The sequence below is a fragment of the Rhinoderma darwinii genome, chromosome 2, assembly GCF_050947455.1.
Source record: "Rhinoderma darwinii isolate aRhiDar2 chromosome 2, aRhiDar2.hap1, whole genome shotgun sequence".
In the NCBI taxonomy this organism is placed as follows: domain Eukaryota; kingdom Metazoa; phylum Chordata; class Amphibia; order Anura; family Rhinodermatidae; genus Rhinoderma; species Rhinoderma darwinii.
The window spans coordinates 330,850,780-330,861,054 of NC_134688.1; positions in this window are offsets into that span (position 1 = coordinate 330,850,780).

A 10,275-nucleotide genomic window follows, 5' to 3' on the forward strand; every position below is an offset into this window, starting at 1 on the left:
GGGCCTCTATACACCTATGTAGATATTGCATTAAAAACGTTTGCAGCTAGAATAGTCATTTAGCACATTAACAATGTATAGAGTGTATTTCTGATTAATTTAATGTTCTCTTCATTGAAAAAAAAACTGTGCTTTTCTTGCAAAAATAAGGACATTTCTAAGTGACCCTAAACTTTTGAACGGTAGTGTATATAGCAATGTGAAACAGAAAAAGGGTAGGGAATCACAAAGACGCCATTTCAAGCACTCGTCTGCTAAGGACTGCTTCTTTGTTGGCAGAGATGTCTAGTTTGTAGTGTTTCACAAACGTACAAAGTAAAGACCAAGTCGCCGCCCCGGCATATATGATCAAATGAGACTTGGGCCAAGTTGGCCCAGGAAGTAGAAATAGATCGAGTGGAGTGCGCTTTAATTCCAGTAGGAGGTACAAGGCCTTGATTAGTGTAACACTCAGTAATGACATTTTTAATCCATCTGGATAGGGAAGCTTTTGAGGCTGTATTCCCCTTGTTAGGGCCTTAAAACTGAAGGAAGAATGAATCACACTCTCTGAAGTGATGGGACTTTTCTAAATCAATTATGACAGATCTTCTGGCATTCAGTAGATGCAGTTTCCTTTGATATTCTACTTCAGGGTTGGGAAAAAACTGGGAAGTATAATCTGATTATTATTCTCACTGGAAGGAACTTTAGGCAAGAAACCTGGTCCCTTCCGAAGCATAAGTGAGTCTTCGTGTACCTTAACCCCTTCGGTACTGAGCCATTTTTTGATTTTTCGTTTTCACTCCACGCATTCCAAAGCCATAACTTTTTTATTCTGTTAATAGAGTGGTGTGAGGGCTTATTTTTTGCGGGAGGAGTTGTAGTTTCTATTGGTACCATTTATAGTTCCATATAATTACTGGGAAACTGAAAAACAAATTCTTTGCGGGCTGAAGTTGGAAAAAACTGTGATTCCTCAATTGTTTTTGGGGTTTCGTTTTTACGGCTTTCACCGTGCGGTAGAAATGACAACTTATCTTTATTCAGTGGCTCAATACGATTACAGTCATACCAAATTTATATAGTTTTTTTTTCTTAAATTTTACTACTTTTTATTGATACATTTTTTTTTTTTTTAACAAAAAGTTTGTCGCCACATTCTGAGAGCCATAACGTTTTTTATTTTTTCACCGATTGAGGGGTGTGAGGGCTTATTTTTTTGGGGACGAGCTGTAGTGTTTATCGGTACCATTTTTTGGTAGGTAGAACTTTTTTAATCACTTTTTATGACATATTTTTTTTAGAGAGTTGACCAAAAAAAACCTGCGATTTTGGCGGTTTACATTTTTATTTTTTACGGCTTTCACCATGCGCGTTAACACTATATTCTAATATATGGTTGTGTTCAGACAGCACCAGTATCTCCGGGTGCTCGAAATAGGGTCCCAACCCAGGTATAGGTCAAGAAATGTATTCAGCACACCTTGGTTGTGTTCAAAAAAATCTTTTTATTTCTCAGGGTAAATGCCAGAGGCTATACGTGCAATGTCAACGTTTCGGTCGTGAGACCTTCGTCGGGCACTGAGGAAACATATACATATAGTTTATAGCATATCATATGAGTGTTGAAAATTACCATAAAACACACAACAGAACATGTCATACATAGACTGAATATAACCTTATATGTTCAATTTAGGTCAATATTTACAAAATAGAAAAAAATAACGTTAAAAACAATAGGAAGTTACAGTAACAGATATCCTAGGAACAGTCGCCAAAACAGAATGAATTACGGTAGTAATAGTATGTGTGTCTGTAGGCTAGAGCTAGTAATAGTACATTTGGCAACATCCAGTGTTACCTGCTTGATGTAGATGAGTGGTGGTTCCCCTTGTATGCGGAGATCTATATAAGGTTAACCCCTTCCCGCATTTGGGCGTAACTGTACGTCCGAAAACCAAGTGAGTTTCCGCATTCGGGCGTACAGTTACGCCCTGGAGATAAAGCGAGCACAGGAGCTGTGCGCGCTTTATCTTCAGCGGCTGTCAGCTGTTATACACAGCTGACATGCCGCTGCAATGGCGGTTACCGCCGATCGCAGCCATTTAACCCCTTCAATGCGGCTGTCAATGGTTGCCCAGGTACGGTAGCCTATTAGGTCCTGCCCAAGGCAGGACCTAATAGGCGAACTGTCAAATGAAAAATGACAGTTACGATCCACTGCACTACATAAGTAATGCAGTGCATCGTAGCGGGGATCAGAAGACCAGATCTTCAAGTCCCCAGGTCAGTGTAAAAGAAAAAGTAAAAAATGTGAAAGAAAAATAAAGAAATAAAAGTTAATAAATAATAAATAAATAATAAAAACAACACTTGCCCTGTTTCCCTGATCAACTCCTTTATTATTAGAAAAACATGAAAATATGAAAAAAAAACTATACATAATAGGTATCGCCGCGTTCGGAACGGCCTGATCTATAAATATATCACATTATTTTTACCGCACGGTGAACACCGTAAATTTTTTTAAGAAAAAACAATGACAGCATTTTATTGTTTGGTCATCTTGTCTCAAATTTTTTTTAATAAAAAGTGATCAAAAAGTTGCAAGTAACGCAAAATGGTACCAATAGAAACTACAGTTCGTCCCGCATAAAACAATCCGTCCCGCAGCGATATCAACTAAAAAATAAAAAAGTTATGGCTGTCAGAAAATGGCGACACTAAAACATGATTTTTTTAGAAAAGAGTATTTTTATTGTGGGAACGTAGTGAAACGTAAAAAAACAATATAAATTTGGTGTCGCTGTAATCGTATCGCCCCGCAGAATAAAGTTAACATGTTTATACCGCACGGTGAACACTGTAAAAAAAAAAAAAAAAAAAAGTCATGTGCTGGTGAAGCTGTTTTTTGGTTTCCTCATCTCCCAAAAAATGGAATAAATAGTGATAAAAAAATCGCATGTACCCCAAAATGGAACCAATAAAAATTACATCTCGTTCCACAAAAAACGCGCCCTCACACAGCTCCGTCAACGGAAAAATAACACGTTATGACTCTCAAAACGCAATGATGCAAAATGATGCTAAATGACGGCCCAGACTCCTTTTTAGGTCCAGTAGAATTTCACTAAATACCCCACATTGTCATTTGCTGGACCCCACGGGTGGACCCTGTAGATGCAGCGGAGATGAGGAAACTTTAGGGCCTTGTGCGGCTTATAGGGCTAGTGAAGAAGTCAAATATAAGGCAACACTGGAGCGCAGATATTCTGTATATTACCCAATAAACCCGGCCTGTGCATAAAGGATTGGTTCAAAGCGACCACACCAATCCATGGATTATTCATTCACCCCATTATTACATCATCCTGTTATGACCTCTTGCACTCCGCCAAGCTTACATATACCCTGATGTACTCCGCCCAGCTTACATATGCCTTGATGCACTCCGCCAAGCTTACATATACCCTGATGCACTCCGCCAAGCTTACATATACCCTGATGTACTGCGCCCAGTTTACATATACCCTGATGTACTCCGCCCAGCTTACATATGCCTTGATGCACTCCGCCCAGCTTACATATACCCTGATGTACTTCGCACAGTTTACATATACCCTGATGTACTCCGCCCAGCTTACATATACCCTGATGTACTTCGCACAGTTTACATATACCCTGATGTACTTCGCACAGCTTACATATGCCTTGATGTACTACACACATATTACATATACCCTGATGTACTTCGCACAGATTACATATACCCTGATGTACTACGCACAGCTTACATATACCCTGATGTACTCCTCACATATTACATATACCCTGATGTACTCCTCACAGATTACATATACCCTGATGTACGCCTCACATATTACATATACCCTGATGTACTCCTCACAGATTACATATACCCTGATGTACTCCGCACAGTTTACATATATCCTGATGTTCTCCTCACAGATTACATATACCCTGATGTACTCCGCACAGATTACATATACCCTGATGTACTCCTCACAGATTACATATACCCTGATGTACTCCGCACATATTACATATACCCTGATGTACTCCGCACAGATTACATATACCCTGATGTACTCCGCACAGATTACATATACCCTGATGTATTCCTCACAGATTACATATACCCTGATGTACTCCTCACAGATTACATATACCCTGATGTACCCGCACATATTACATATACCCTGATGTACTCCTCACAGATTACATATATCCTGATGTACTCCGCACATATTACATATACCCTGATGTACCCGCACATATTACATATACCCTGATGTACCCGCACATATTACATATACCCTGATGTACCCGCACATATTACATATACCCTGATGTACCCGCACATATTACATATACCCTGATGTACTCTGCACAGATTACATATACCCTGATGTACTCCTCACAGATTACATATACCCTGATTTACTCCACAGCTTACATATGCCCTGATACCACATATGGGGTATTCTGGAGAACCCGCTTAACAATTTATGGGATGTGTGTCTACGGTGGTACAAGCTGGGCACAACTCATTGGTCACTGAAATGGCATATCTGTGGAAAACAGCAATTTTCAATCTGCAACATCTATTGTTTACTCATTTTTGCAAAACACTTGTGCGGTCAAAATGCTCACTACACCCCTAGATCAATTCTTTGAGGAATCTAGTTTCCAAAACGGGGTAATTTATCGGGGGTACCACTGTACTGGTACTATAGCTCAATGCAACATGGTGTCAAAAAACGAATCTTATAAAATCTCCACTCCAAATACTAAATGGCGCTCCTTCCCTTTAGAGCCTTGCTGTGTGTCCAAATAGCAGTTTATGACCACGTGTGTGGTATTTCCCTACTCTGAAGAAGTTGCTTTACAAATGTTACAGTGCTTTTTCTCCTTTATTTGTTGAGAAAATGAAAAAATGTTAACTAATGCTGCGACTTATTGGAAAATAATGTAATTTTTCATTTTCACTGCCGATTTCTATTAAAATATATGAGACAAATGTGGGGTTAAAATGCTCACTACACCCCTAGATGAATTCCTCAATGGGTGTAGTTTGCCAAATGGAGTCACTTTTGGGTAGTTTCCACTGTACTGCTACCTAAGGGGCTTTGCAAAAGCGACATGGTGCAGAAAAACCAATCCAGCAAAATCTGCTCTCCAAAAGCCAAATGGCGCGCCTTCCCTTCTGAGCCCTGATGTGTATTCATACAGTACTTTATTACCACATATGAGGTATTTCCGTACTCTGGAGAAGTTGCTTTACAAATGTTACGGCGATTTTTCTCCTTTATTTGATGAGAAAATGAAACATTTTTACCTAAAGCTACGTCTTAGTGGAAAAAAATGAAATTTTTCATGTTTACTGCCCAATTCTAATGAAATCTATGAAACACCTGGGGGGGTCAAAATACTCACTACACCCCTAATTGAATTCCTCTAGGGGTGTAGTTTCCCAAATGGAGTCACTTTTGGGGGGTTTCCACTGTACTGGTACCTTTAGGAGCTTTATAAATGCGACATGGTGCCGAGAAATCAAACCAGCAAAATCTGTACTTCAAAAGCTAAATGGCATGCCTTCCCTTCTGAGTCCTGCCGCTTCCCCAAACAGCCGTTTATGACCACATGTTGGGTATTTCCGTACTCTGGAGAAGTTGCTTTACAAATGTTGGGGTGCTTTTCATCATTTATTTGTTGAAAAAAATAAAAATTTGGAGGTAAAGCTACATCTTATTGGAAAATAATGTAATTTTTCACTTTCACTGCCCAATTCTAATGAAATCTATGAAACACCTGTGGGGTCAAAATGCTCACTACACCCCTAGATGAATTCCTCAAGGGGTGTCGTTTCCTAAATGGAGTCACTTTTGGGGGGTTTCCACTGGTCTGGTACCTTAGGAGCTTTACAAATGCGACATGGTGCAGAGAAATGAATCCAGCAAAATCAGCGCTCCAAAAGCTAAATGGCGTGCCTTCCCTTCCGAGTCCTGCCGCTTGCCCAAACAGCAGTTTATGACCACATGTTGGGTATTTCCGTACTCTGGAGAAGTTGCTTTACAAATGTTGGGGTGCTTTTCCTTATTTATTTGTTGAAAAAAATAATAATTTTGAGGTAAAGCTACATCTTATTGGAAAATAATGTAATTTTTCATTTTCACTGCCCAATTCTAATGAAATCTATGAAACACCTGTGGGGTCAAAATGCTCACTACACCCCTAGATGAATTCCTCAAAGGGTATAGTTTCCCAAATGGAGTCACTTTTGGGGGGTTTCCTTTGTTTCGGCACCACAAGACCTCTTCTAACCTGACATGGTGCCTGAAATATAATTTAAGAAAAGGAAGGCCCAAAAATCCTCTAGGTGCTCCTTTGCTTCTGAGGCCGGTGTTTCAGTCCAGTAGCGCACTAGGGCCACATGTAGAATATTTCTAAAAACTTCAGAATCAGGGCAATAAATATTCAGTTGTGTTTCTCTGCTAAAAACCTTCAGTGTTACAGGAAAAATGGATTAAAATGGAATTTCTGCAAAAAAAATGAAATTTGCAAATTTCCCTTCCACTTTGCTTTAATTCCTGTGAAACGCATAAAGGGTTAAGAAACTTTCTAAATGCTGTTTTGAGTACTTTAAGGGGTGCAGTTTTTAAAATGGGGTGATTTGTGGGGGTTCCTAATATATAAAGCCCTCAAAGCCACTTCAGAACTGAACTGGTCCCTAAAAAAATAGGCTTATGAAATTTTCTTGAAAATGTGAGAAATTGCTGCTAAAGTTCTAAGCCTTGTAACGTCCTAAATTTTTTGCACATTTTCTCAAAATTTTGGTGTTTTTCACACAAAAATATTGAATATATCGACCAAATTTTTTCACTAACTTAAAGTACAATATGTCACGAGAAAACAATCTCAGAATCGCTTGGATAGGTAAAAGCATTCCCTAGTTATTACCACATAAAGTGACACATGTCAGATTTAAAAAATGAGGCTGTGTCATAAGGTCCAAAAGTGGCTGCGTCCTTAAGGGGTTAAGGAGTCAATATAAAGTTAGATGTAAAGTAGCCGGAATAGAAGTGTACATTAAAGAGCATCGGACTATGAGGTAATTAGCAGGGAGGTAAATACATTTATGAGTGGTGATCCCTGAATCCAATGTATCACTGACATATACAGATGAACTTCATGAATAAAAAGCATGCAGCTCGAGGAGGGGGGAGCCTTGAGTACAGAGTGCATTAAAGGATGAAAGCACCTTTGTAAAATAATGAAAGCACCTTTGTAAAATAATAATACTCTGTCCTTAACTGAGCCGTACTGGGGACTCGATCAGCGTGGATATAGCGTTAGTAGTAGCGCTGCTTTCAATTGTATATGGCGGCTTACCGCTCTTTAGGGCGCTAGCAGTACCTAGTTACTTTCAGGGATCACCACTCATAAATTTATTTACCTCCCTGCTAATTACCTCAGAGTCCGGTGCTCTTTAATATACACTTCTATTCCGGCTACTTTACATCTAACTTTATATTGACTCCTTAACCTTACAGAGATCTCCGCATACAAGGGGAACCACCACTCATCTACATCAAGCAGGTAACACTGGATGTTGCCAAATGTATTACTATTGTACTATTACTAGCTCTAGCCTACAGACACAGACACATATACTATTACTACCATTCATTCTGTTTTGGCGACTGTTCCTAGGATATCTGTTACTGTAACTTCCTATTGTTTTTAAACTTTATTTTTTTCTATTTTGTAAATATTGACGTAAATTGAACATATAATGTTATATTCAGTCTATGTATGACATGTTCTGTTGTGTGGAGATTGGTTCAGAGTGCACTAGACCAGAGGAGGTGCACGAATAGGGTCCCAACCCAATCGTATTAGAAAAAGTATTCGGCACACAGAGTCGTGGGTTTTAAATTCTTTGAATTTATTGCATTAGATGCCAGGGGTTTGGTGCGTGCAACGTTTCGGTCAATGGACCTTCGTCAGGCACTCGTTCCCACTGGTCGCTGGTGTGTCCAGATGTTCGGCGCTGTCATCGGTATGGCGGATTTCCGCTTGTGCTCAAATAAGCGGAAACCCGCCATACCGATGACAGCGCCGAACATCTGGACACACCAGCGACCAGTGGGAACGAGTGCCTGACGAAGGTCCCTTGACCGAAACGTTGCACGCACCAAACCCTTGGCATCTAATGCAATAAATTCAAAGAATTTAAAACCCACGACTCTGTGTGCCGAATACTTTTTCTAATGTTCTGTTGTGTGTTTTATGGTAATTTTCAACACTCATATGATATGCTATAAACTATATGTATATGTTTCCTCAGTGCCTGACGAAGGTCTCACGACCGAAACGTTGACGTTGCACGTATAGCCTCTGGCATTTACCCTGAGAAATAAATAAAAATATTTTTTTGAACACAATCAAGGTGTGCTGAATACATTTCTTGAACTATATTCTAATAGTTCGGATGCAGTGATACTAAGTTTGTTTACTATTTTTTTTTTTTAATTTACATTACTTTAGGGGAAAAATGGGAAAAGGTTTTTTTTTTTCTGTTTTTTTTTTAATAGTTTTTTTTTTAATTGTTTTTTTTCACTACTAAACTTTTTTGCACTTTTTTTACACACTTTAATAACCCCTCTAGGGGACTTGAACCAGCGAACATCAGATCGCTGGTACACTACACTGCAATATGAACGTATTGCAGTATATTGTCATTTTTACAGGCTTCTGTTAAGCCCTGCCACAGCGCTTAACAAGAGGCAGAGTGAAGGCAGTCCTGGGGGCCTTCCTTAGGCCCCTGGGCTGCTATGACTACCCGTCGTCACCCCCTGTTCGCGTGGGGGGGCGGCGGCGATTAAGATAGAAACTTCAATGATGATTTTTCTAGAGGCTCAAATGGAGATTGAACTAAAGCTTCCAATACTGGGGGGAGGTCCCAGAAGGGCATAGGTTTCCTAACAGGTGGGTGTAAATTCCTGATGGCTTTGAAAAATCTTCCTACTAAGGCCTGATTTTGAAAACTTTCCTTCGTATACGGAATTTATAGCTGAAAAATGGACCCGAAAGGTGTTGAATTTATTTAAAAAAAACAAAAAAACACCTTGAAGAAATTTGAGAGCATCTGGAAGGGAAGGCAAAATAACTTGAGCATCGGAGCACCAGAAACTGAAAAGTTTGGCAATACAATCGTAGACCTTAATAGTAGAATCTCTCGTTGAGGAAACTAGTATATTTACTACATCTTCTAATAATAATCTGCTAATTCACGCTAAATAACCCATTAGATTAATTTTACAGGTTATTACGGTCGTGTAGATACCTAATATGTGTAGGTTTTTTGTTTTTATTTAGTGTAGGGGCAATAAAATGTTTTTTTATGCAAAATAATGACTTTTTTTGTGACTTTTTTTTTTTTTTAATCCCATCAAGGGATAACTTTATTTATAACTTTATTTTTTACTTTTAATGTATTAGCATACTCCTGTATGCTAATACATTACACTGTGTCACTATGACACAGTCTGCTGATCGGGCAGCACATAGTTTGCCCGAACAGCAGGCAAACGGAACAGACAGCCCTGGGGTCCTTTGTAGGTCCCCAGGGCTGACTGCAGAGGGATTCCCTGGTGTTTGATCGCATCACCGGAATCCCGGTGATGCGATCAAAGAGGGCAATTCCTTTTGATCATGCTGCGGTCACGGACCGCGGAAATCAAAGGGTTAAACAGCTGGGGTTCGAATGTTTTCCAACCCCAACTGTGTTCAGGAGGCTTCTCTAGGATCAGGAGCTGTAAGTTACAGCTCCTGCTTAGAGGATGAGCGCTCACACGAGCGCTCATCAGCCTGATCTACAGCGACGCCAAAAGACGTCTCTATAGACTAGGCACCTGCACCACCTGACGTCAAAAGACTGGGCGGTCGGGAAGGAGTTAAAAAAAAAACTATGTGTGGTCCCTCCATTTTTCTTCCCAGCCAGATACAACATAGAAGCAGCAGGCTAGCGTTACCAGGGTAGGAAGGGCCTGGGCTTTCCCAGCCTAATAATACCAGCCGGCAGCCGCCCCAGTACCCGGTTAACATTACAGATGGTCGGGTATTGGATCATAGCTGGCTCTTCCTGGTACCCCATTTAGCGGTTTGTGCTGGGTAATAATAGGGGGTTAGTGTTATCCCTTTCACTGGCTAATACTAAGCCCCGCCTTAGTAATGGCCACTGTCAATCAGACCGTGGCCATTACT